Genomic DNA, 25486 nt, shown 5'->3' with positions numbered 1-25486 from the left:
TTTTCCCCTCTGTCAGGATATTATTAACAAATAAGGATTTATATCACAATTTTTACCTATGGGAGTTTAATTTTTATTTTAACAGAATGAACTTATCAGATCACCCCTTACCCTCATGATAGTCCTAAATATGGACCAGATGCATTTACTTATTCTGAATATCAAATTAAAGCAGCCAGAGTGTATTGACACTGGCTTCCCCATTCTAAGGCTCAGGCTGACAAAAGCTCTATCATTTAGGATAATCCCAGACTCACAGCAGATGAAAGCCTAGCAACTTGCAAAGCAACACTAAGGGGCAAATATCATGCCTGCTCCTTTTCATTGGCTAGACCATGTTGCATGGCCACACCCCACCTCAAGGGTAGGGGAGTGTGCCCCTCCTATTTGCCCAGAGTGCAGGGGAACCAGATATCAGATACCAGCGAGCATAGTAATATAGGGCGCACCAATTCTGGCTCCCAAGCTTTGACTGCTGCCTTTATTCTGATTTATTAGCTTCACTGTCAGCATTTGGGACAGGATGTAATTCCATTTCACTTGGCCCTGATTCTAACTTGACAGCATCCCTAATCTTATCTGAAATCTGCGGGAAGGAACTGAGCACCTCCACAGTATAAATTTGCCCCCATAAACTTCAAGCTTTCTCTAAACAGGTACCTTCGGTATTGTCAAGAGTAAGCTTGTTTTTCCTTCCAAGATCACCACCCCCAGCCCCCATCTGGGTCTAATTGTAAAATACATCTGCATGTTTTAAAAGTTCATTATGTAAATGTATCAGAGTCCATATCCATCAACAGATAATTAAGAGGACTGTATACATATTTATGAGTTTGCTTAATATTGCTTTAATGAGGAGACTTACTAGAAATACGAAATCAAGGAGGCAAGAAGAAAAATGATCATAACAAAGAGCAGCGCAAATCTTCAGCACTTCCTGGTAGTCTTCAGAGCTGTCAGAACACTCAGAGCACCTCAGATCTCTTATTAACCATAAATGGTAGGAAGAAACTGGGAAGAAAAAGTGCATAACATCACTCTTCACTTCTTTGAAAATGAGCTATACTTCTTTTTTTTTTGTTTCAAGTGGAAGCAATTTGAAAATTCAAAGCCTCATGCTTCCACCATGACTACAAGCAAGGCCACTGTGGGGATTGGCCAGCAGTCTGACGTGGCAGTCCCCAGCGCGTCAGAACTGCAGTCAGTCCCCACTCTCTCCATAGGACTCCTGTGTAAATTAGAAAAAGGAGAGAAGAATCTGTGTCTCCCTCTAGCAAGTGGCCCTACAGGTGTCTGGCTTGGCAAGGAGGAGGTGCTGACTGCAGAGATGTAAGCAACGTTGCCACACGAAGGTGAAGCCTGGGACCTGGAGCTAGGTGAGTGGGGCATGGGCTAGAATTTAGCCTTCACTCAGTCTTGTCAGCCAGGCTCCTGTGTGTAGCACGCCATCTGCACAACCACCTAGAAAATCTGTGGGACTGACTCTTACCCAGGGCCACCTAAGTCTGTAGGAACAGAGAGACCCTTCTCCCTTCCATCTACCAGCTTGTCCCTTCAGTTTACCCAAGTCTTGGCTCAACCCCACCCATGGGCCCTTCTAGTGCACCTCTCTTCACTACCCACACATGCCATTGGCCAGAACTCAGTCATGTGGCTTCCCCAGGTTATAGAAAGCTGGAAATGGAGCCTTGTTGGGTGACCAGGAGGAAAAGGACACTGGGCTTGTTGGCCACATAACATCATCACTGCCACAGTCCACACATCTGCTCGCCATCTGGCCAGCAATTCACATTTTGTCCCACATATGAAGCACAGCCCCAGCCCAGGGGCTGAACAGGCCGAACCGTCCAGTGGCCGCAGCCAGCTCAAGGCAAGGCTCTCGGGGATGCAGTGCAGCCTCTTCAGCAAGGCCAGGGTGACTCCCTGTGATCTGGAAACCTGTGAACTTGAAAACTTCACCCCACGCCCCACACATCAGTGGAGTAAAGAATAGGAGATCCAAACCTAAAACACCCATTCAACAAAGCAAAGAAAAAAGCAGTGGGCCTAGCTTGTAGCAGCTCTGAAGACCCTTGATTGGATCTAATGATGGCGTCTGGGAAATCCTGTCTGGCTGGTGTCCTCCCAGGCTGCTCTACTCCCTGGCTGCTCTCAGCTGGATGCTGACAAGTCAGCTCACTCGCTTGCTCTTTTTTAAAAAGATTTATTTATTTATGCCTACAAGAACTGGGGTGTAAGCCAAAGGTGTGGGGGATGAGAGGATTTGCCAGAGACCGAGTGGGGAGCAGAACGGGTGGATCTACTGAAATACATTGCTAAGGGGAGCAGTGGGTGAGTCAGGAGAAGTCTGTTGCACCATGTGGGTAGCTCCCTGGCCGGGGATCGAGCTCATGCTGCAGTGGCTGGTGATAGCTTGCTAGTGCTGTCTTTAACTCCTGTGCCACCAGGGAGGCCCAAGTCCACTCTCTTTGGAGGTTCTGCAGATTTAGGACCCTGATTCTTTCCCGAGCAAGTTTAGAGGCTTCCCAAGGTTTTACAACTTTGACAACGTGGTTTTTTTTTTTTTCTTTTGATTTAAAGTTTGTGGTTTCTTTGGCTTAAATGTACAGCTCTTCTCGTCCTTTTGTGTTTAGTCAGTGCTGTTTCAGGACCCACATCCATGTCCGTTTCTAAACATAATTTTCAACCCTAATTTATGCCTTTGTTTCCTTATTGTTCCCCACCCCACCCCACCTCCCATTCAGTGCATGGCACACCTGACATATTTCCACATCCCAGTTTCTGGACCTCATTCCTGTAGCTCGCTTAACTGTAGTGGAGGCTGGAAGATCAGGTCTCACCATGTGCCCACAAGGAAACAGACTAGTGTCTGAATACACTATTCTTTCCTGCCTGTCCCAAGCACCAAGCACTGCAGATCTCCCAGCTTCATGTGTCACATCTGGATTACTTCACAGTCACCCTGGGACCCAGCAAACTCCTGTGAGGCTGCCTTGGAGCTGTGTTATCTTAACTCACTGCACAGATACACTTTCTTTTTTTTTTCTTTTTTCTTTTTAAATATTTATTTATGCATACAAGAACTGGGGTACAGGTCAGATGCGCGGGAGGGTGAGAGGATTCACCAGAGACAGAGCAGGGAACAGAACAGGCAGACTGATGAAATACACTGAGGGGAGCAGCGGGCGAGTCAGGGAGGTCTGCTGCGCCATGTGGGAAGGCCCCTGGCCGGAGATCGAACTCGTGCTACAAAGGCTACCAACAAGCTTCACAGCTCTGCGCTCAACTCCTTGCGCCACCAGGGAGGCCCTGCATAGATACGTTTTCTTCTACTCTCATAACTTATCAATGTCTGGAGTCTTCCTATACCCAAGCAATACGGCCCCAGTCCTTTCTGCTCTTGGTTTTCCAGTCCCATCCAGGGGGTCCATGATTTTACATTAGCCAACTTCCTTTCTTCTTTGTACTCTGTTCAGGGGGGAGGTCGCAAGAGTACTTCAGACTGAGCTCTTCAGTACAGCAGCCGCCAGCCAAGTGTGGCCTTTCAAGTTTAAGTTGGAAAAAACAGTATGTTAAATTGGTTACACTAGCCACACCTCAAGCACCTCACTGAAGAGTGCAGCATTTATTGTAAAATACTTCCATCGTCCCAGAAAGTTCTATTGGACAGTATTGGTCTTCCCTCCTCTTCATGTCAGAATCTTTGGCCTGAGAGAGAAGTCTTGCCTCTATCATCTTACTCTTAGTACCATCCTGCCTCAGGGCTAAGGCCTCAGCTTTGGAACTCAAAAACCAAACTCACCCCTTGGTTCTCTGTGTCCTACTGGGTCATCTCTACTCTGAGGCACGGAGGACATGATGCCTTTACTACCAGTAAGGTCCTGTCCCATTTTGCCAGGACTGAGAGGCTTCCTGGCATGTGGACTTTCCGTTTGAAAACCAGGAAAATCCAAGACAATTCAGGGCGAGTCAGTCAATGTAGCCCAAAGAACTACAGGTTACCGAGGATTTGGGGTGGGGGCTGGGATACTCTGGGCTTTATGTCTCAGAATTTACTTCAACTCTGTAGCTAATATTATTCTGATGAGGATTTCTCTGTAACTTCAAAGTGGGTCTGTATTTCTTCTTCTCTTTCTGGAAACTGTCCTGATTGCCCATCCTGCGACTTCCATGGATTTCATTGGTTCCACATAGTATTTATTAGATGTACATCTTCAGATTACCTTCCCCCTTCCCTGCCTCAGTAGGGGAACTGTTTGAGTGTCTGATATTTCACCCACTTTTCAAAGGAAAGTCATTGATCCTGAGGTCATGTGAAGAGTAACTCACATGAAAGGCTTTGCAAGGCACACAGTGAGGGTCAGCTGCAAAGAACCCCTTTGGGCATTAAACCAGAACCTTCAGTGGATTGCTAGGATTGTTAATAGCTACCTCTTGGCCCATTTCTAACTCACATAGTGACAGTTTCAAACACAGAGGCTATTGTAGAGCTCAGCTGGGCGAGAAGGGACTGTCACAAACTGCTGTCACTCCCCTGTCGACTGCTTGGTCTCCCTCCAAACCCCCCCCCCCCCGCCCCGACATATTCCTGCCCTGGCTTATTAGTTTGTGAGAACAGTCTAAAAATACCTTGACTGCAGCAACTCAGCAGGTCAAAGAAGAAAAAGAGAGTCAATAGGAAGACAAATGTTGTTCTTTCACACAATTCCTTCCCTCAGTGAGATTCAGACCTGAGGAGACAGAGCATAAATTCCCTCAGAGACTCTGACCCTTGAACGTGATTTGTGCTGTTCTCTACTCCTGGAAAATCTCTCTCCCTTAACTCACAAGGTCCAGTGACAGCACAACCTCAACCAGGATGCCATGTATGATTTACCCTGGCCAAATCGTTTGCCTCAACTGGTAATATGACAGAAGATCAAAAAAATAATAATAAAGGCACATTATATAACCCAGGCTTGAATCAAAATCTTAAGGGTACCCAAACTATGCATTTTTAACAAACCCTCTATCTGCTGCTTTTAAAAAATGCAGTTTTATTGAGACATGTCATATGCCATACAATTCACCGAAAGTATTCAGTTCAGTGACTTTTCCAGATTTACAGGTTTGTGTAACCATCACCTCAGTCAATTGTAGAACACGTTACTCCAAATAGAAACTCCAGCCCCTTCACCTGCCAGCCCCCAGTTCCTTCCTATTCCCCTGCCCCAGCCATAGGCAGTCACTGTTTCTGTAGATTTGTTCATTCTGGACATTTCATGTAAGTGGAATCACACTATTTGTGCTCTTTGTAACTGCTTTCACTTAGCATAATGTCTACATAGTTCATCCACATTGTAGGTGCATCAATATTTCATTTTTTATGCCCAAATAATATTCCACACTATGGTAGAACACATTTTCCCATCCATCAGTGAATGGACATTTGGATTGTCCTACCCTTATAAAGGCTATCATAAACAATGCTAGTAGGGACAATTGAGTACAAGTTTTGGGTGGACACATGTTTTGGTTTCTCCTGGCTAGATGGTTGGGAATGTAATTGCTGGATCATACAGTAATTCCATGCCTACATTTTTGAGGAACTACCTGACATTTCCCACAGTGACTGCACCATTTGACACCAGCAGAGTGTAAGGGTTCACCAACATTTATTATCTTCCTTTTTTATTCTAGTCACCCTAATGAGTGTGAAGTGGTGTCTCACTTTTGGCTTTAATTTGCATGTCTCTTTAATTTGCATAGTGCCTCTTATACTCACTTAAGTTTGAGACTCTTGGATCTACTACCCTCTAATATAGTGACAGAGCTACCTGTCTTATGGCCCCCTTCTAGACTGTAAGCTCCTAGAAGGCCTTCAGGACACAATAAGGGTTGCTCAGATGCCCCTCAGTGGTTGTCCTGCACCTGGCCTGCCTGGCACACTGGAGGTGTTCCTTGTATAACAGCTAACACCTCTTGAGAGCTTCCACTGTGTGAGACATAGGCTACAAATGAATCCTTTTAGTTATCACAACCTCACAAAATAGGAACTCTCATACCATTGCTTTATTGATGAGGAAACTGAGGCTCAGGGAGGTTAAATAATGTGTCCATATTTGAGCTCAGGTTGCATGATGCCAGGCTGGCTTGCTACCTATAATAAATATTGAATAAAGGAATAAATTCAAAACATGAAGGTAACAACATGCAGGGACCACTCCACCAGCTTAGACCAGTCATCTTTCAGGAGGAACAGCATGTGGAATTTGAGCTGCATTTTTCCTGGGAGTGACACCATGACACTTCACAAAATGCTGGTTCCTAATGAAGGATATGGAAAACTTTGTGGCTTGAGTTTTTAAAACCACATAGGCAGTAATTGTGAGTCCTCAAACCCATCATTAAATGCTTGTCATGGAGAATGGGAATACTTATTATGATGCAGACTTGGAAAAATGAGTGCCAATGAGTTGAAAGGTAGAGTCTTTATAACTATGGATTGAGCTATTTTATATGAAATGTCTTCTCTTGAGAGTAAATTTGCTGAAGATCAGCTTCTAACTGCCAATGTGATTTTTTACCTCCTGGTTAGGTAAAACAAAAACAAAAACACCTTAAACACATCCTACTAAGCAGGGCAGCTGCACACCATATCAAAGTATAAAAAAATGGAAAAAGTTCCTCTTTCAGTCTGAGCCAGCATGCATGGGTTGATCAGCTGTATATGGGCTGGGTTTTAATCCACACCAGCCTACTTGACTGGTCACCCTTGTGCAGTGCACAACCTGAACAACCATGTATGGCAGCCCTATACCCAAGAACCCTGCATTCCAGAGCTAAGTCTCTATATAAACGATAGCGTCCTAGCCCTAGTAAATGCGGGATTCTTGGCCATCAGAGAGCCACTTGCCATAAATCAAATAATGGATTGTCAAAACCTCATAGCTCTTTATAATCTAAATGGAAGAAGCCACTCTAGGAGCTAGCAAGAAATGACTGATAAAGCCTTTGTCTGTAACAATGGGATATAGAAACAGACCAACCCCAAGCATACAGAATCCAAGCCAAAGTCACCATTCAAAGCCAAACTCATTCATCTTAACTTCATTGCCTAATCCAGAAAGCCAGGATCCTCTTGGAGTCCTAAAAGATAAAATATGGCACCAACAAAATCTGTAGCTCAGTCCTGCAGGGAACCTGCTTACCATGGAGCCAGACTAGCTTCCAGCAACATGTTTTGCTTCTTAGGCAACTGACAGATCAACTGGCACAGGCTTTGTGAAATGGCCCCACTGAAGTCATGGCCAACAATACCAAATAATGTCTACTTGAGAGAAGCTCCAGGAAGAAGGTTGTGGGAGTAGAAGTGGGTGAGAATCTGTGGGAGGTGCCCAAGCATCTGTCAGAGAGAATGATGACTTGGAGTGGCTCCCACTATTATTGGTGTCTCTCTGGATGCCCAAGCTCATTGACACATGCTTAAAATAATGTGGTATAGTGGTGGGTTGCTGAGGACAGTGTTGAGAGAGAGAGACAATGCATAGACAGAGGCAGAGCTCTATATTTTAATAGTGAGTACATAAAGATAGGCACAAATCTAATAACTTTAATAATTACTATTTATAATAAATTTAAAAATAAAATTACGAGTGGGTTGGTAAACTTACACTATGTCCTTTATATTATCTTTATATTATATATATAATATTTATATTTATATCTTTATATTATTTCACTTGCATTATTAAGATATAACTGTTCTAAGAGGTTCTATGTGGTCCTAAGTTATTTACCCTCTCTGTGCTTTACCTATAAGGAATGTGAATTATAAGTAGTGGGACCTGGATCAGGAACCCTGAGGTCTGTTATTTAGTGACCTTAATAAGCACATAGGTCTACAATCGCATATTTAATACATATTTAGGAGGAAAGAAAAGACCAAAATTGTTCCATCATTGCATTTCTTAAACACCTAATAGGTAAAATTGCCACGGTGATGTCAGCAGGGCTTCAGTAACAAGACATCTTTTTTCTAGCCCCTGGATCTAATTTGCAGTGATAATTGCGCCAATCACCCTTCTGGACCTGGGTAATGGGGCAGGAGAGCACATACCCTCCCTGCCTCACTGGCTCTGGTGAAGATGAAGCGAGACATGAAACAAAAGTGCTATGATTGCTGAAAAGTCCTCTGTGAGCTGCATCACAACCAAATAAATGTTCGCTTGTGTTCAAAATGCAGAATTGCATTATAATTTATTGCTGAAATGGGAACATCTGACCAAGGAAGCTTGAAGGAACCTTTCTGACCAAACCAATTTCATCTAATAACTGGTCTCTGAAGTCTCCGCCTTCAGCTCTAACTTGCCCCTTGCTTTGAGTTTTACTTTGAAATATGTCAGCTTAGCTTTTTTTGGCATGTCTACTTTTTCTATTTTTACTTTTGACCAAATAGAGAAAGAAAGCTTTTTACAGGGTACATATCCATTGTGGAGCATTTCAGAATATGTAGAGCAATCTCTCCATGAATTTATTCACCAATATGTTTTTTGATCGCAGCTATAGAGCCAACTAGACTGACTCAGAAATACATGGGAATTTTATAAGTAGGCTGCAATTAGTTCGCACATGAATGGGATTCCTACCTGGGTTATGAGACAGTGGACCCAGGAGTTGAATCCAACTATACCTTGTCCCTGTTCAGAAACTCTAGTGACTCCACATGCTCTCTCTATAAAGACCAAGCTTTTTGGCATAGCTGTTTCTTACCTTTCCAACCTTGCCTCTCACTACTCATATTCTTGGGCTTCATTACTGTTGTTAAAGCAGTTGCCTCATTTTCTTTCCTTTTTTTAAAGATTTATTTATTTTATACAAGAACTGGGGTACAGGCCAGATGCACAGGAGGGTGAGAGAATTCACCAGAGCAGGGAACAGAACAGGCAGACTGACGAAATACACTGCTGAGGGGAGCAGCGTGCGAGGCAGGAGAGGTCTGCTGCACCATGTGGGATTCTTGCCGGCCGACTGGGATCAAACCAGCGCTGCAGAGGCTGCTGACAGGTTCACAGCGCGGGGCTCAACTGCCTGCGCCACCAGGGGAGGCCCAGTTGTCTCATTTTCTGCCTTTGAGTAAGTTATTTCCTTCTACTTAGAATCTCCCTCCCACCCCCCCCCCACACACACACCATCATTGCTTAACTAACTCCTTTGCCTTTCAAGTCTAACTTTAGATGACCTCTCTCAGAAACCTTCCCTGGACTGGATTTGGTGGTCCATCATCTGTGACCCCTTAGCACTTTACCTCTAAGGTAGTATCAAATTATAATTTCTAGAAAGTTAGTAACAACTCTCATCAATCCTGCACCTTTGCCAAAGATTTATTGAATTCATGAATGAGGAAAACAGTAGCATAACAAAGGTAGATAAAAAAATCTGAGAAACTGATTTATAGTCATTAAAAGAAAAAAATGCTCAAGTAAGATTGCTAATTTAGATACGAAACACAGTGTTAGATAATGTGCTATAGGCAATACAATCGTATAGCAGTTGTCTTTTCCAGTGGCTAGAAATCGTTTACATCTCTACTACACAAAAACCATTTGCAAATTATCAATTCCATGTAAGTCAGAATATTACTTTGCAAGGTCTAGACCCTCACTAGTAGTAATAGTAAGCAAAATCAAGGCTGTCAAGATGACCTGTGGGCTGGTCTGCTAGATGGTGTTTTAGCTGGACATTAGAAGTTCAACTTGATTCTTTTATTTATTTTTTTAAATTTATTTTTATATTTTTAATAGTAGCATTAATAGTCTGTATTATAGCAACCTACTGTTTTATCTGAAATTCAGAAAATTAGACGTTTCTTACGGATAACAATCGTCTTTCATTCACTCTTGTAACTCTTGATTTTAGTTCAGTTCCTCTATTTAGAAGCCACTCAGACAGGTTTTGTTTTTGTTTTTGTTTTTGTTTTTTGGATGAATTAAAGTCTTTCTGCCTCTAAGGAGCTTATGGTTTCCCACAGGTCAGGTTACAAGTGATGAGATCTACCCAGCAATCACAGTCTGTGTACTTCTAACCCTAACCAAGTCCCCTTGATCCCCAACCCCTCAAGCATTTCTCCTGTTTTCTAATAATAACCTTGATGTTCAAACATGGAAGATGTAATGAAAGAAGGCCATTTCCTTTACTAGAGTGAAGAAGAGAAGATCTTTGGTATATTCCAGTCTTCATGAATCTATTGATACTCATTTTGTGACCCAGTATGTAGTAAACCCTGGAGACTGTCCATGGGCATTTGAGAAGCATGTCTATTTAACTTTTTAGAGGTTATTGTCGATGAAGCACACGTGGTCCCATTCTTTATTTAAGGTTATTGTTTCCTTATTTATTTTCTGTCTGGTTGATCTGTCAATTGGTAAAAGTGAGGTGTTGAAGTTCCCTGTCACTGTTGTGTTGCTGCCAATGTCTGTTTTCAAAATTTCTTAGTAGTTGCCTTATATCCTTTGATATTACTTCATTTGGTGAATTTGTATTGATGAATGTTTTAGCTTCCTGATGTTTGTTTCCTTGATCATTATGTATCGTGCATCCCTATCTCTTGTTTCCTTTTTTAGCTGAAATTCTATTTTATCTCATATAAGTCTGATTGTAACCCCCCCTTGGGGGGGACCCATTTACTTGTAGGATTGTTTTTGAACTCTTTGAGCTTGTGTTTACCTTTAGAGCTCAGTGGGTCTCTTGGAGATAGTAGAAAATTGGGTTTTTTTTTTTTTTTTTTAATCTAGTCAGCCACTCTGTGCCTTTTGACTGGTGAGTTAATTGTTAAAATGACCATTATAGCCAAAGCACCAAAGCAATATAATGATTCAGTGCAATCCCTATGAATATATAGAGGGCTGTGGGGACTCCCCCACAGAGGGCTTTGGGGTTGGAGACCCCACACATATCACTGGAATGGGCTGTTAGGCAGCCTGCTTTTCTCACACATAATGAGCATGTGTAATTTAAATCAAGACTAATTTATGGGGCCTCCCCTGGTGGCACAGTGGTTGAGCGCTGGGCTGCGAAGCTGCCTGCAGCCTCTGCGGCGCTGGTTCGATCCCCGGTTGCCAGCAAGGGTCCCACATGGCATGACAGAGCTCTCCTACTGCGCCCGCTGCTCCCCTCAGCAGTGTATTTCGTCAGTCTGCCTGTTCTGTTCCCCACTCTGGCTCTGGTGAATTCTCTCACCCTCCCGGCTTCTGACTGTACCCAGTGCTTGTATAAATAAATAAATCTTTTTTTTTTTTAAAAAAAGACTAATTTATGTACTTAAAAACTTTCTGCCTATATGGATAAACTGCTTATGACTTGTTTATATTAGTATCTGGAGATAGGTAAAACATCAACAAGTGTTGGGAGGGAGGGATAGATATTTGGATTGGGGAATTATGTACATGAAAAGAAGGGAGCGGGGTAGGGTACACTCCATATACTTTCAAGTTTGGAGGAATCTGAAAAGGTCTGAGAAGAAATAGAATCAATATGGCATGAAAGTGACTTGACCGTGTTGCATAATACCACTGTTGATCTCGTGGAGACCTTGGGGAGATTTCAGAGAAAAAGGGCGTTATCTAGATTCAGACAGAAAATGGCAACGGCTGGAGCTTGAGACCTCTTTGCCAGATGGTCAGCTCCGGTAAGTCCAGGGGTGCTGGCTGAAGGTGGACTGGGGCTATGTGAAAAGAGAGAAGCAGAGAAAGATTGAAAGCAGAGCAGCAAGGGTCTTGTGTTCTTAGGAGCAGAGTTTGGAACATCAAGGAAGTGGCTGAAATTTGCCTTTTAAGTCCCAGGTCAAACAGATAGTGGGGGAAACATTTCTGCAGAAAGAGCACTGAGAGCAAAGGACCAGTGATGGGAGCACACTTGGTGTTTTAAGCACAGCAAGTGCTTATCCTGGGCCTTCTCCTTAGTCTGTATACCCCTCTCCCCCTGCCCTGCCGCCCCTCCCCAAACTGGTGTTAGCCTGTTAGCCAGTTAGTTATCCCTTTACTGTGAATTGAGAGCTGGGTATTCTCTCTCTTGCAGCAAAGGTACACTTAAACTTTCTACTTTAAAAAGTGGACTAGAATGGCCATATAATTTATCATCTATCCAGAAACATTTTTGAGCATGCTTAAAAATTATACCAGAATATAGAAGGAAATCAGAACTGTTCCAGAAGGGGGAAGGAGTAACTCCAGTGCCCCAGCAACTAATCACCCTGGTATCTCAGGAATCAGAGCTGTGTGGGGAAAGGGGAATCTGCATCTGCTTACTGCAGAGGAAACCAGAGGGAACCCCAGCCTGGCCTGCCGCCTCTTCCCAGGCTGGGTAGGGATGCCCGTTAACTGTCAGGGCTTGGAGGGGTAGAGCAAGGGGAGATTGCACATTCTCCCCTGACCATCCTACCAGAGAATAATCAGGATAACCAGTGCAGACTCTGGCCTTCCAAAAACTTGGGTTCCTATTCTGCTTCTGCTCCTTACCAGATGTGCTGCATTGAACACATAATCTTAACTTCCCTGAGCCTCAATTACGATGTCTATGAAATGAGGATTAGCAACAGCCCCTACAGCACTGAATTGTAAGGTTCAAAAGGAGACATCTGTGTGGAAAAACTCCCTGCAGAGTTCTTGACATAAACGTGGTTCTATAAAGTTAATAATTTATTATCAACAATCCTAGATAGAAAATTTTTATATGAAAGAATGAGGTATGGGTCTTCTAGGTGGGTAAACTTGCTTTTTTGTTTGTCCATTTCCATTTCACAACCAAGAAGGCAGGCAAGATTCAGCCTGTGCTCAGGCCTATGCCCACCTCATTTCAAGACAATCAGCCTACAGAGTTGAAACCTTTGTCTTTGACAGAAACAACATTTTTCTGTTTGAACCTGTATAAATGGAGCATGAGAGCAGACTACAGCCTGTACTTGCTGTTTCTACAGGTGCCAGCAAAGCCCGACTTCTAATAATGGGATCAGTAACCTGAGTAAGAGAACCAAAAAGGCAAGTCTGGATGTATCCCCAACTGTCATGTTTCAGGGAACAATGAAAACACAGTAATGGAAACGCGGCCTCCTCACATGTCCCAGCCAGTCGGCCCCTGCAAGGTGCTATTATTAGCAGCAATGTGAATAAGTGCTCTGACATACAGTGACGGTTCAGTGTTTATGCCAAACACATAAACTGCCTGCCCCTAGCATCTCGCGGGCATGAAGGGTACATGACTAGGTCCAGACAGCAGAGAACGTGGTGATGGTAGCAGCGTTATTGCAGGATAACCCCGAGGCAGGCAGATTTCTCAAGGCTGTGCTGGAAAGAGACAGGGCTGAGCACCCCACTCTCTGCTGCTGATCCCACCAGCAGAGCTCCTCTTGGATGTTCAGAGAGGTGATAGGCGACAAGTGCCAAGTCCACATCAAAGTCACCTCTGTCATCTGGTGACCCTAGGAAGGGCTGGAGGTTCGGCCAGTCTTACAGCCAAGTGAGGTGAGGCTGGGACCAACTCTAACTGTTCTTCAGAGGCCCTTCTGGCTTTATTGCTTTTAGAAATACAGCTCCCTAAGTTAGCAGGGCACTCTGGGAAGGAGGATTCCTCAAGTGATAGCTGGAGATGCCTAGCCTAAGTCCAGGGCAGGTGTGGTGTCAGTGGGCTGAGCTCTGGCCTGTGGGTTGAGAGCAGAACCCATGTGTACAGCTTCCAAAGCAAGTCTGTTTATCCAAAAGTGCCACATCTCCATCCTTCTTTCTCCCTTAGTCCCAGGCTGCAAAACAGCACCCAATGGAGAAACCGACTGAGGCCCAGAGAAGGAAGCCACCACAGTCAGAGAGCGGCTTCTAAAGCACTTGTTAGACCTCTGTTCAAAAGCTCTGGAAGTCTCCATTTTTGTACAGAAGAAAAGTTGAAGTTCTGCGGCAGCTGACATTCTCTGGCCCCTCTGGCCTGTCTACCCTGGGCCTGCCCCTCTGCCCTCTGCACCCCCGACTTGGTGGTCTCCTTGCTGTGCTTAAAACACCAAGTGTGCTCCCATCACTGGTCCTTTGCTCTCAGTGCTCTTTCTGCCAGAAATGTTTCCCCCACTATCTGTTTGACCTGCTTCCTCCCTTTTATTTAAGATTTATGTATTTATGCATACAAGAACTGGGGTACAGGCCAGAAGTGTGGGGGGTGAAAGGATTCACCAGAGACAGAGTGGGGAGCAGAACAGGCAGATGACTGAAATACACTGCTGAGGGGAGCAGTGGGTGAGTCAGGAGAGGTCTGCTGCGCCATGTGGGTTGTTGCTCCCTGGCTGGGGATCGAACTTGTGCTGCAGTGGCTGCCAATAGCTTCATAGGTTGCGTCTTAACTCCTTGCACCACCAGGGAGGTCCTGTTCCTTCCTTCTTCCAGGCTTATGAAATGTCACTAATCTCGGACGCTGACACCTTCTTTTCCTCCAGAGCACTTATCACCATCTTGGAAAAATTATTTGCTACAGAAGTTCATTGTTTCACAAATATGGAAGGCAGAAGTCCAAAATTAAGCTGGCAGTGGGATTAGTTCCTCTGAGGGCTGTGAGGGAAGAAGTTCCAGGCACCAATCCTTAGCTTGTGGGTTCCGTCCTCTCCCTGTGTCTTCTCATCTCATCCTCCCTCTGTGTGTACCTCTGTGGCCACATCCCTGTTTACAGGGACACTGGTTATATTGAGTCGGGGTCCACTCTGATGACCTCATTTTACTTCAGTTATCTTTGTAAAGACCCTGTATCCAAGTAAGCCCATGTTCTGAGGGGCTAGGGTTAGGGCTTCAACATATAAACACAGTTCAGCCCATAGCAATCCCCTCTAGGACACAAGTGGCATTTGTCTGGTTCAGAGAAGGTTCTCATTAATCTTTATTGACTTAGTCAATATACAAATCATCATTTTTATTATAATTATCAATTGGAAATCTTTAACTGGCATTTCAATACTTCTGTAGTTCTGATTAATTGATATTTGCTTTACAATGGATGATAAATTAATAATGATTTCCTGGAGTTAGTGGAAAGATCCCCACATGCCATTGGAATGGCTGGACAAGAATTGCAATGAGCTCAGTGTAATTTTTATGTTGATTAAATTTTACTCTTTTCTAGCATAGAACTTGCTCCCTTTTAGATGGAATTTATAATAGTCACCTAATTATCAAGAATGTTTGTTTTGACTCTCGTCTAAGAGAATTTGAGACTTTAAGTAACATTCCAAAAACAGGTTTTCAATAAAATGAGAATAGAAACAGATAAAGCTGGATGAAGCAAAATAAAAATAATAAGCTGACCAGCAGAATCACTTTAATTGCTCTACTAGAGCATAAAATTTAAAAGTTTGGGGCACCACAGCAGCAGATACAGACAGTTCTTGAGAGGCAGGCTTATAACAGGCTTCAAGGAAACAGACGATTTTTCCTTTGAATAAAATCCACAGAGGACAATCCATAAGGCACAGTTGCTCATGGCATCATTCATTATCTTCCACCACACCACAGTTTCAACAAGAATTCAGAAGATGAATTTAGGCTGTTTCTTGCACCAGCATCATAAAAGTCAGGTGCACAGAGCAGATGTGAAGCCTTCCACCCAAGAACAGTGTTAAAATGAGGGGGAGTCTAGCAAGGTGGTGGCAGAGTACACACCCAGGCTCATCTTGTCTGTAGACCCTCAATGCATTGCAGCAAAGGAGCAACTACCACATACTTTTGGAGCAACAACTTGACAGAAAGGGGTAGGAAAGACTTGAATTAAACTGAAGTTGCAGATGTGATATATATATATATATATATACACACACACACATACACACAATGGAATATTACTCAGCACTCAAAAAAGATAAACTCATGCCATTTGCAGCCACATGGATGGAGCTGGAAGGGTTTATGCTCCGTGAAATAAGCCAGAAAGAAAAAGGAATATATCGGATGGTTTCACTTGTAGCAGGAATGTAGAGGAAACAAATAAGGAATCAGGGGGAAATTAATCATAATAAATTAAAAATGAAAATCAACAGGCAATTATAAATCAGAGATATTCTGCAGAGGAGAAGGAGGGTGAAGAATCAAAATGGGTGGGAAGAGCACAAGGGTCTATGGTGATGGCACGTGGGTGAATTGGTGATGGGAATTCCACGGGGACTACACATGTGAGGAGAAAGCAAATTAGATGCTAGGAAATAGAGTCAGGTTTCTGAGGTTAAGAGGGAGGTGGAAGGGTCAAAAACTACATAGAGGAATAAATAGGTACTACAGCTCTTAAATTCTTTCCCTTAAATCTCATTTCTATTCAACTGGTTTCTTTCCAGGAATGGACTGGAGTGAAATGGTGAAGGGTGTCAGACATCTGGATTTGAATCTGGATTCCACCACTTCTGACTGTGTGACCTTAGGCGGGTGAGTTATCTGTGACATGAGGATGATTATAATGATTATTTTGTATGTTTGTGGTAAAGATTAATGCACATGAACTTCTTCATACTTGGCACAATGGTAAGCACAATTAGTGGTTATTGACTTATTAGGTTATTTGTAGTAGCGTATTCTTGGGTTGTGGAGATACAGATGTATAATTACACATACATACATATACTTTGGAACCCACATGGGTGAGTAGTAGAGATCACATTACCTTGTGAAATTCAAACTGCCCACATGGTATTACTGCTTAGATGGGAGACTGCTAATGTGCAAGGTTGTTTTTTTTTTTTTTGAAGATTTATTTTACTTATACAAGAACCGGGGTACAGGCCAGATGTGTGGGAGGGTGAGAGGATCCACCAGAGACAGAGCAGGGAACTGAACAGGTAGACTGATGAAATACACTGCTGGGGGGAGTAGTGGGCTAGACAGGAGAGGTCTGCTCGCCATATGGGTTGCTCCAAGGCCGGCGGGGATCGAACCAGCACTGCAGAGGCTGCAGACAGCTTCACAGGGCTGCGCTCAACTGCCTCTGCCACCAGGGAGACCCTAACGTGCAAGGTTTTATGTCCCATAGAGGAAGGGCGTAGGAGAACACCCGCTCTCTGATGGGAAACTGTGTGTTAACTCCACTGACAACTTCCCAACAGTAATGCCCTCATTAAGACTACTAGTTTCATTTCTTGGTATTAATTTACTTGATTAAATAAAAATCAGAGGGAGGGAGGTAGGGAGACAAGGAGAGGTAAGGGGTGGGGGTGGAGAGGGAGATTTGTAAAGTGAGTGAGTCCTAACAGGCTCAACTCCTGCTATGGTCCCTGAGGCCCAGGTACCCATTCTCCCCCTCGGTCCTCTGAGCCACCTCACTGTCCTTCCCAGCTGCATGTACCAGTGAATTCACCTCTTTGTTAGGGTTAAAGTTGGGTTTGTATCATTCTGTCATTTTTTTCCTCCTTGGCCTTGTGCTGTAACAGACCGTTTATGTACATTTCCAAATGGATCCTTAAAGTCATTGTAGTATTATTAATTCTATTTCATGGGGGAGAAAGTAATATTCAGAAATATGCAGTTCACAGAGGAGCTGTAGAGGGTCTGGACTGACATCCCAATGTAATGGTACCCTTTTCCTATAGCGGGTCAGAGCATCCTCTTAGTTCTTGTGAGCCATCTGACCCCTGTGTCACAGTCGTGCAAATACCACAGTGACAACAGCGAACCGATGGTATGGCAGGCTTCTAGTAATAATATCTTTATAAATCAGGGGCTGGGCTGGATTTGGCCATAGACAGCAATTTGCTGACGCCTACTTTGGGGCCTGGGAGTGTGTGTGTGGGGGGGAATGAACCATGCTAACCCAAAAGTCAAGAGAACTCTGGTTTTGTCCATGACTAACTGGTGACCTTGAACAAGCTGTTTGACATCTGAGGACTGTCCACCCTGGTTTCCTTCATCATTTCAATACATTTGCAATCTTTTCCATTCTCTGTGTCCTTCCCAGTGTCCACGTGTATAATTGTACATGATGAACTCATAATGGCTCCATTTTTCAGTTGAAGCTCAATTGAGAACCACAAATGTGTTTTTATTTTAATTTTGCCTTCGTGTTGCAACGCACACAAAACATGAGTTAATCTTTGTGCTTTATAGTCCCAGTTCAGGGAGGGCACCAGTCATCCTGTGTGATTCAGTCCCTCAGATGCCCCAGGGCTACTGTGGGCCTGTGAAATCAGTCATTTGCTCTGGCAGCGCTGCCTGTCACCTCTGCTGTCTATTGTCACTTCTCACTGCTGCTCATCTGCTCCTTAATGAATATGCAGTTGCTTAGATCAAGGCCCAAGAATGTGTCCTTATCTATCCCCCACTTTGAGTAAAGTACAGCTCTGCCTCTAGAGGCCCTCCCTGTCATTTGACTTCAAGGTTAAGTTCTAGGTGCTTGGGGGTGGGGTGGGGGGGTGTTGGCATTCCTAGAAATATGATCCTGGGGAAGGAGAGCATTTTGGAGATGGCTGCTTGTTTACCTATTTAGCAAAAATATGACACTGAAGTCATAAGACTAATTTTACAAGCCTCTTTCTCCTTAAGCGATTAGACTTCCAGAAATCCTGGCACCTGACAATGTTCTCTGAACCCTGAAAGTCAATTAAAAGAGAGAAAACCAAAGCTGGAGTCTCCATGTTCTTTGTCCTCAGGATGGGCAGAGAGGGCACCCCGCAGGGTCTCTAGAGAGAGCCTCACATGCATAAGTTGTCAGCAGGATCAAACTGAGCTTCAAATTTCTCGGGGGAGATTTAGAAAGAGCGATCAGAGAGTTCAAATGAGTCAAGGAGAGTGAAATAGGGGATGCTATTAGGCTGGCTCTTCCTCCCTTGATAAAGGGTGTGTATCTGCTTGGAAAATTTTATGTAGTAAAGGGCCACATCATAACTATTTTAGGCTTTGCCATATGTATCTAGTCTTTGTTGCACATTCTCCTTCAGCTGGGGCGGGTGAGGGTTCCAGCCCTAAGAAACTGTAAAAGCTATTATAGTACACAAATAGGCCAGAGTTGACCCAGAGGCTGTAGTTTGCTCCCTGCTTTAGAGCACTTTGCCAGCCACTCCTTGTTTGACTGGGGTTGAGTAAACTTAGCTTCCTAAACCTCACTTTCGTCACCAGAAAATCAGAATGCGACAGGGTTATTGTCTAGGATGCTTATCATAGTCCCTGGCGCCTGAGAACATTCTGTCCATCCGTATGGCTAGTGTGGCTATTTCCTGGGTCTTCACAGTTTTTTAATGTGGCCACTTTCACTGGTTCTGTTAGGGTTATGGTTTGTGGGGAGGGTCAGGTCTGTATAAAGGTGGGTCTGGAAGAGGAAGATGCATTTAATAGTAGCTCCTGAATGTCTTTCCTGCCAGTCTGACAAAAGCTTGAATTTCTACTTGAGAATTGCTCTTATGCAAGCTAGTCCCCAGGTCTCCACCTGCTAGGGAGGTGAAGAAACTGGAGGGGAAACTCCAGGAGGCTAAGTGAGCCCCTCCCCACCTGGTTCTGGAACCAGCTGCCTTGAATGGTGGTCTTGAAATTGGTTTGCTCTCTTAATTCTAAACCAAGTTAGCTACAGACTTCCCCAGAACTTTTCAAACTCCCGACAGGACACCACTTTTTATGTATTTTTTATGTACACACTTCGTGTTTCATATCAAGTGATTGTGAAATATAACTGAATACAGAGCTACAGTAAAAGAAGCCCATTTAAGCTTCCAGCCCATATGTACACACCCATGCCCCGTCCCAGTCATAACACCCCCCCTCTGCCCTGCTAGAAGCCACTGTATTCTCCACTGTGCTATTCATTTTCTTACTTTTTTTTAAAAAAATGGTTTTATTACCTAAATGTAGATACCTGGACAACATATTTAAATGCCCTCTGTTTTTGAATTTGATATGAGTGGAACTGTACAGTTTCTATTTCTCTGAGCTTTATCCCTCTTGTTCAGTATCACAGCCAACCTGCTGTGAGGTGAGGCAGCGTTTGTTTATTTTGATTGTTGTCTAGGAATCCACTCTTTGACCACACCCTAGTTTACCCATTCCTGTTGATTGATGTTTGGATGTTTCCATGTTCAGAAACTTCTTTTAATCACAATTTTTTAAACCTACGGAGGACGTGTGCGTGGTGTGTGTGTGTGTGTGTGTGTGTGATTTATAATTTCAGATATAGAAAAACACAATGCAGGGGATAGGGAGTGTTGCAAGTGAGGGGTGCAGGTTTACACAGAGCAGTGAGGAGCCCCTCCCTGAGCAGGAGATATTTGAGCAAACCCAAAGGAGGAGGCAGGAAGCCATGAGAGCTGGGAGTGTCCAAGGTCGCGGGTAGAGCAGGTGCCAAGACCCTGAGGTGGGCGTGTCAGTGCTTGTGTGTCTGTGGGCTGGGGAGCAAGTGAGGGAAAGGTGGGATCCAAGGAGGAAGGGGAGTCAGGAGGGATGCTTGCACAGGACCATGAGCCACTACAGGTACTTGATTTTTACTCTCAGTGAAACGGTGAATGTCGGAGAGTTTTGGGCAGGGGAGAAACAAGAGTTAGTCTATATTTTAACAGAATCACCCTGGACTCTGTGTTGAGAGAAGTTCATGGGGGCCAGAGGTAGAGGTTGGGAGATGTAGCAGTTATTGAGAGGGTCTAGTAATTATCCAGGCCAGGATGAAGGACAGGCTAGGGACTGGCACAGTGGAGAATTATTGGATTAGGGATATATTTGGAAGGCAGAATCCAACCAATTTGCTGAAAGATTTGGGGCATGAGAGGAATCAAGGATTGCTCCCAGATATGGGCCTTGAGCCAAAACTTCCTTGGTTTATGTAACATGTTCATATTATTGTCTGCTCCACATTTCACAATCTAGGCCCCGCAGAGGTTACATAGTCCCAGAACTCAGGTTTAGGACAAGGCCTGGGTTAGAGCCCCATTACTGGTACTGATTTACAGGGTGACTGAGACCAAAGCCCTTATATCTGTGAGACTCGGTTTCCCCATTTGTAAAATGGAGTCTCAGTGGGGACTATTATTGTGAGCATGACATTGCCTGGTACACAGGAGCTGATCAATAGTGGCAGGTGTTACTATTTTAGCAGCACAACTAGAAATTTTTTTTTAAAGATTTATTTATTTATTTATACAAGCACTGGGTACAGTCAGAAGTGTGGGAGGGTGAGAGAATTCACCAGAGACAGAGCAGGGACTGACGAAATACATGCTGAGGGAGCAGAGGGTGGCAGGAGAGGTCTGTGTGCCATATGGGACCCTCACCCGGTGGCCGGGGATCTAACCGGTGCTGCAGAGGCTGTGGGCAGCTTCGCAACCCAGCGCTCAACCGCTGCACCACCGGGGAGGCCCAGCACAACTAGAATTTGAACATAGCCTTCTGCCCCCAATCCTGTGTTCTTTCCCTGAGTTCTCTTGTCTTGATCCCGGACAGCTTCAAGTGTGTTGATCATTAAGTCCTCACTTGAGGTCATCAGTAGGTTTTGAAAAATTGCAACTTGAAGTGAAATGAGGTAGAAGGAAACCAGTTTGGCGATGGGCTAATTGATATTAACAAGACATAAGTTCCTACCGTGTATTCCTGGTCACGAAAACATCATCAAACTTCTAAATAAAAACCCAAAATACTCCTTATAGGAAAGAATCCTCTGTATTAATTCATTTATTTTTCAACCCACTTACTCCAGGGCAAGGTCAGAGTATCTGGAGCTGAAACCAGTCACTGAGGCTGCAGGGCAGGACCCAGCCCTGGACTGGAGGTCATGCCACCCCAGGGCACACTCACAATCACACTCTGGGACAACTGAGACTTACTAGTGGACCTCATGGGCACATCTTTGGGGTGTGGGAGCATGATCAAAAGATGTAAAAAGACCCAGACAGGGGTCCTGTCAGTAACTGATCTTTCTTTTCCTCTTCCATGTGATAATGGAACAATGGTGAATGGAATGACATTATTCGAGAACCTACTGTGCTGCTTCACTCTGGTCAAAGATTTAGTTCTGGAATAACAGAATAAAAGAACTTTTCCTCTCCCTCCTCCCATTATTAATCCCTAGGCGATGAGATGAGAAGAAATGTCGACACCATCTCACGCTGGACGCCACCAGGCTTGGGAGGGCGGCAGGGGCTGGGCGCTGCGCCAAGTGTCCAAACACTGTTGTTGTGAATCACAAATCACGGCCTCTCCCTTCGAGTCTTAGACCATAAAATCAGAATAACAGCGGCCCTGCACCTCCTGGACGATCAAATTAGCAAAAGTGGGTAATTAGCAGGTGTCATAGGTCATGAATCACACTGTTTATTACATTCGGACGCATAAGCCATAATCCCAGTCCACTTCTGTTGGGTCCTGGCAGGGCTTGCCTTCCTTCGGATCACCTGAGTTATTAAAATGTTGAATTCTGGGGTCAAATCTCCCCAAGCCTATTCCCCTATACCCCACTAAGCTATTGTGAAACACAACGTAATTTAGACTTACTGATCTAGGAGCTGCCTTTGACAGAATAGAGGATATTCGATGGATGGCTACTCTTTGGTGGAAAAGGTGATAAAAGACAATTATTTAAGTGCCCACAGATTCTTGCATTCAGGTAGGTACTAACTGGAAATATAAACGATGGACCTTATTCACTGCATTTGAATCTCCCCAATGGGTGGTAGAGTTCCATTAAAAATAACTGGTTAAAGCTACTTGTCAGAATTTTAAATAGTGTGAATTATTACACAGGTCCCTTCTGAAGGAACATTTTTAATGTACAATATTTTCTTTCTAAAGATGAATTTCCAGTGTTCTCTCCATGTGTTTCTCATATCTCCAGTACATTCAGCCTTGGCTTTGCTTGGCACGTTGCTGAGTGCCACACAATCAAGGGCTTACTCTTTTATGCCAGCATCACAGCACAGGGCTCTTCTCCTGTTGCCAGCCCATCACAATGGCCAAATTAGTGATCACACCTGCATTATCGATCTGGGCAAGAGCCTGATTGAAAGCAGACCATGCAGTCGTTGCTGCACATTGACTCAACAGGACCCAGATGCTTCTGAGAGCTCCATGAACACTGGCCTTCAGCCTACAGTCTTTTAATCAGATAATAGACACATCAGTTCAATAGCCAGTTCCAAAGTTTTCAGCTGAGCATTTCTCTATCCACTCAGGATACGATAAACTTTGTAGACACACATGCTCCAGAATCCCTTTGGAGCATGTGGCAGAGAAAGGGGGTAGGGTCTTGTAAAAATGACCAGCAGCACTTGAGAGTTTGTTCCTTGTACAGTAGCCACAGTTCCTCTGTTTTCCCTGCTGCTGTGGTCCATTGTGAAATTACCAGAACTCTCTGAGGATACCAGCCATGCTCACTTTCTCTCTCTCTCTCTCTCTCTCTCTCTCTCTCTCTCTCTCTCTCTCTCTCTCTCTCTCTCTCCCCCCCCTACTGCTGTGGGTGCAAGAGGCAGCTGCCCTGCCCATCAGGCACTTCACTGGCTGCTGGAAAGGAGGTGGAACATACAACACACACTGATACCAAAACCCCAGACTGGAGCTGGGGTGACCTTGTAAAATTAACACCCCCTCACTCTGGAGACAGAGACCTTGGGGCAGGTGTGGAACATGTGCTTTTGTTGAGGTGACCTAGGTACCTGGGGGCTGGGATAGCCCAGTGGACAGCTGGTTTACATTATTGATTTCCACTGTGCACTGTGGTTCCCAATCTACATCGTCTCTCCATCTAGGATACTTATCCTCTCCCTATCTAAGTCCTCTTCCCTACATTCCACCTCCTCCTTGCTGTTTTCCCAGAACAATGAGGCCTCACTAACACCCCCCCCACCCCCAGCCTCAGAGCCAAGAGCTCCTAAGGTGAGCTTCCTCTTATGGTTCTGTGCATGGGGTTCTTACAATCCCACTGGACTCTGTGGCAGGCCTGGGCCTCCTTGGTTAGCTCCTTCACTCCCTAGCATGAGATTTAGTATAGCCTGTGCTTGCTAAATGCCGGCAGACTCAGCAGCATGGACAGGGGAATGGAAATAATATTCAAAAATTGACTTGGTAATACAATAGGCTTTGTAAAATAAGATGCCACCTGAATGAACAATGAAAACAAGCTTTGGCAAAGCAAGCACAGTGGGGTTGTGCACCTGGAAGAACGAGGGGCGAGCAAAATGGAAGTCCCCGCTGACATCAGCTTTGGCAGTCCCTAATGGAAAGTGACCCTGCCAGATCCCTGTCCCTCCTTCAATCCGGAATGCTTTCCATTAACACAATTAACCCTGCGCAGCAGTCAGGGGCAGAGCTGGCTGGGCCAAATGTGCTCTGCTCTAATTGCTGAAACATCTCCATTTCATATATTCTTCCTAATACCTTCAAGAAATAGAGAGAGCAGAGGAGGGAGAGAGAAACTCCAAGCACTATCAACTTTAGCAAATCCTTAATAGGAAGCAATTTGGCCAGTTTCTGCCATCCTTGGGAAGCTCTTTCCATTAAAAACATTTCTGCCCCACGGCCACATTTTAGACTTCTCATTGTGTCCTTGGCCCCAGGGAAAATTCTTGGCTCTCCACCTGGATAGCTTGACTGTTTGACACTAACCAAAAAACCCAATAACATCCTGACCTCCTGAAAGCAGGCTGGGGGATCAGAGATGACTTTCTTGTTCCCCATCAACTCAGCATGATCAAAAGATGTAAAAAGACCCCAGGACTGAAGATGGAGGAGAAAAAAAAACCTACAGAGGAAATGAAGTCGGGCATAACCAAGAAGTAGGCAAATGCAGTCTTCTCTGAGCTGGAAAATGAGGGCCAAGGGAATTCTATTATTAGACACTCAGTAACCTCTGTTCTCAAGCCTGTGGGTGGTTGGCAAAAAAGGCTACACTGCCCTCTAATGGGGGCCTATCAGTGCGCAGCCAGGGGCTTTTCATTCATGATCTCAATTAGTCAGTGCTCAGCCACTGGGAGCTGTTATTATCTGAAAACAGACTTGGATGCAGAGACATCAAGTAACTGGCCCGAGGTCATAGAAGACTCAGCACCAGCCCCGATGCTAAGTCAGGAATAAATGACTTTGAAGTTCATTTTTCTTGCCATGTATCTTGAGAGTTCATCTTTCCTTCTTAGACTCAGCTCCCTCAGGTCGACGTTCCTCCCTGTGGTTCCCAAAGCCCGCTGAAGGTTAGACTCGCCTAACATGTGCTAACCCGGCCAGTGCTCAAGCCCCACCTCCAGAGTCTGATGTTTAACTAATCTGGGGTGGATTTTGGCTTAGGAAGGTTTTTTCAATTCTGCAGGTAATTTAATATGTAACTCCTGCTGAGAATTCCTGCTCCACCTGCAGAAGAGATAGAGGCAGAAACAGGTGGTACCCCTAAGCTGGGGACACAGCACTTAATAGAGAGCAAGTTTGGAGGGCCTCACTAAAGAAAAGTCACTTTTGAAGGGTTAAGTGCAGTAGTGGGCCTTATCATTATGCTTTGTGATGTTATGGGTGGGTGACTAACAGCACCCCCTCACCAACGAGCATCGCAA

General features: G+C 44.5%; 1 long non-coding RNA gene across 1 annotated transcript in view; it reads left to right on the top strand.

Annotated features, from left to right (window-relative positions):
- Positions 1-1339: 1339 nt before the first annotated feature.
- The window catches only part of LOC129145944 (uncharacterized), a 43130-nt gene continuing 18983 nt past the window's right edge, over positions 1340-25486 (top strand). The window contains exons 1-2 of the long non-coding RNA XR_008552176.1: positions 1340-1376; positions 16328-16415. This is a non-coding gene — a long non-coding RNA (uncharacterized LOC129145944). The remainder of the gene's footprint in view (positions 1377-16327; positions 16416-25486) is intronic.

This window comes from Talpa occidentalis, unplaced genomic scaffold (assembly GCF_014898055.3).
Source record: "Talpa occidentalis isolate TD23 unplaced genomic scaffold, MPIMG_talOcc4v2.1 talOcc4.16, whole genome shotgun sequence".
In the NCBI taxonomy this organism is placed as follows: Eukaryota; Metazoa; Chordata; class Mammalia; order Eulipotyphla; family Talpidae; genus Talpa; species Talpa occidentalis.
Note: the sequence above shows the minus strand (reverse complement) of the source record. Positions and strands in the feature narration are given on the sequence as shown.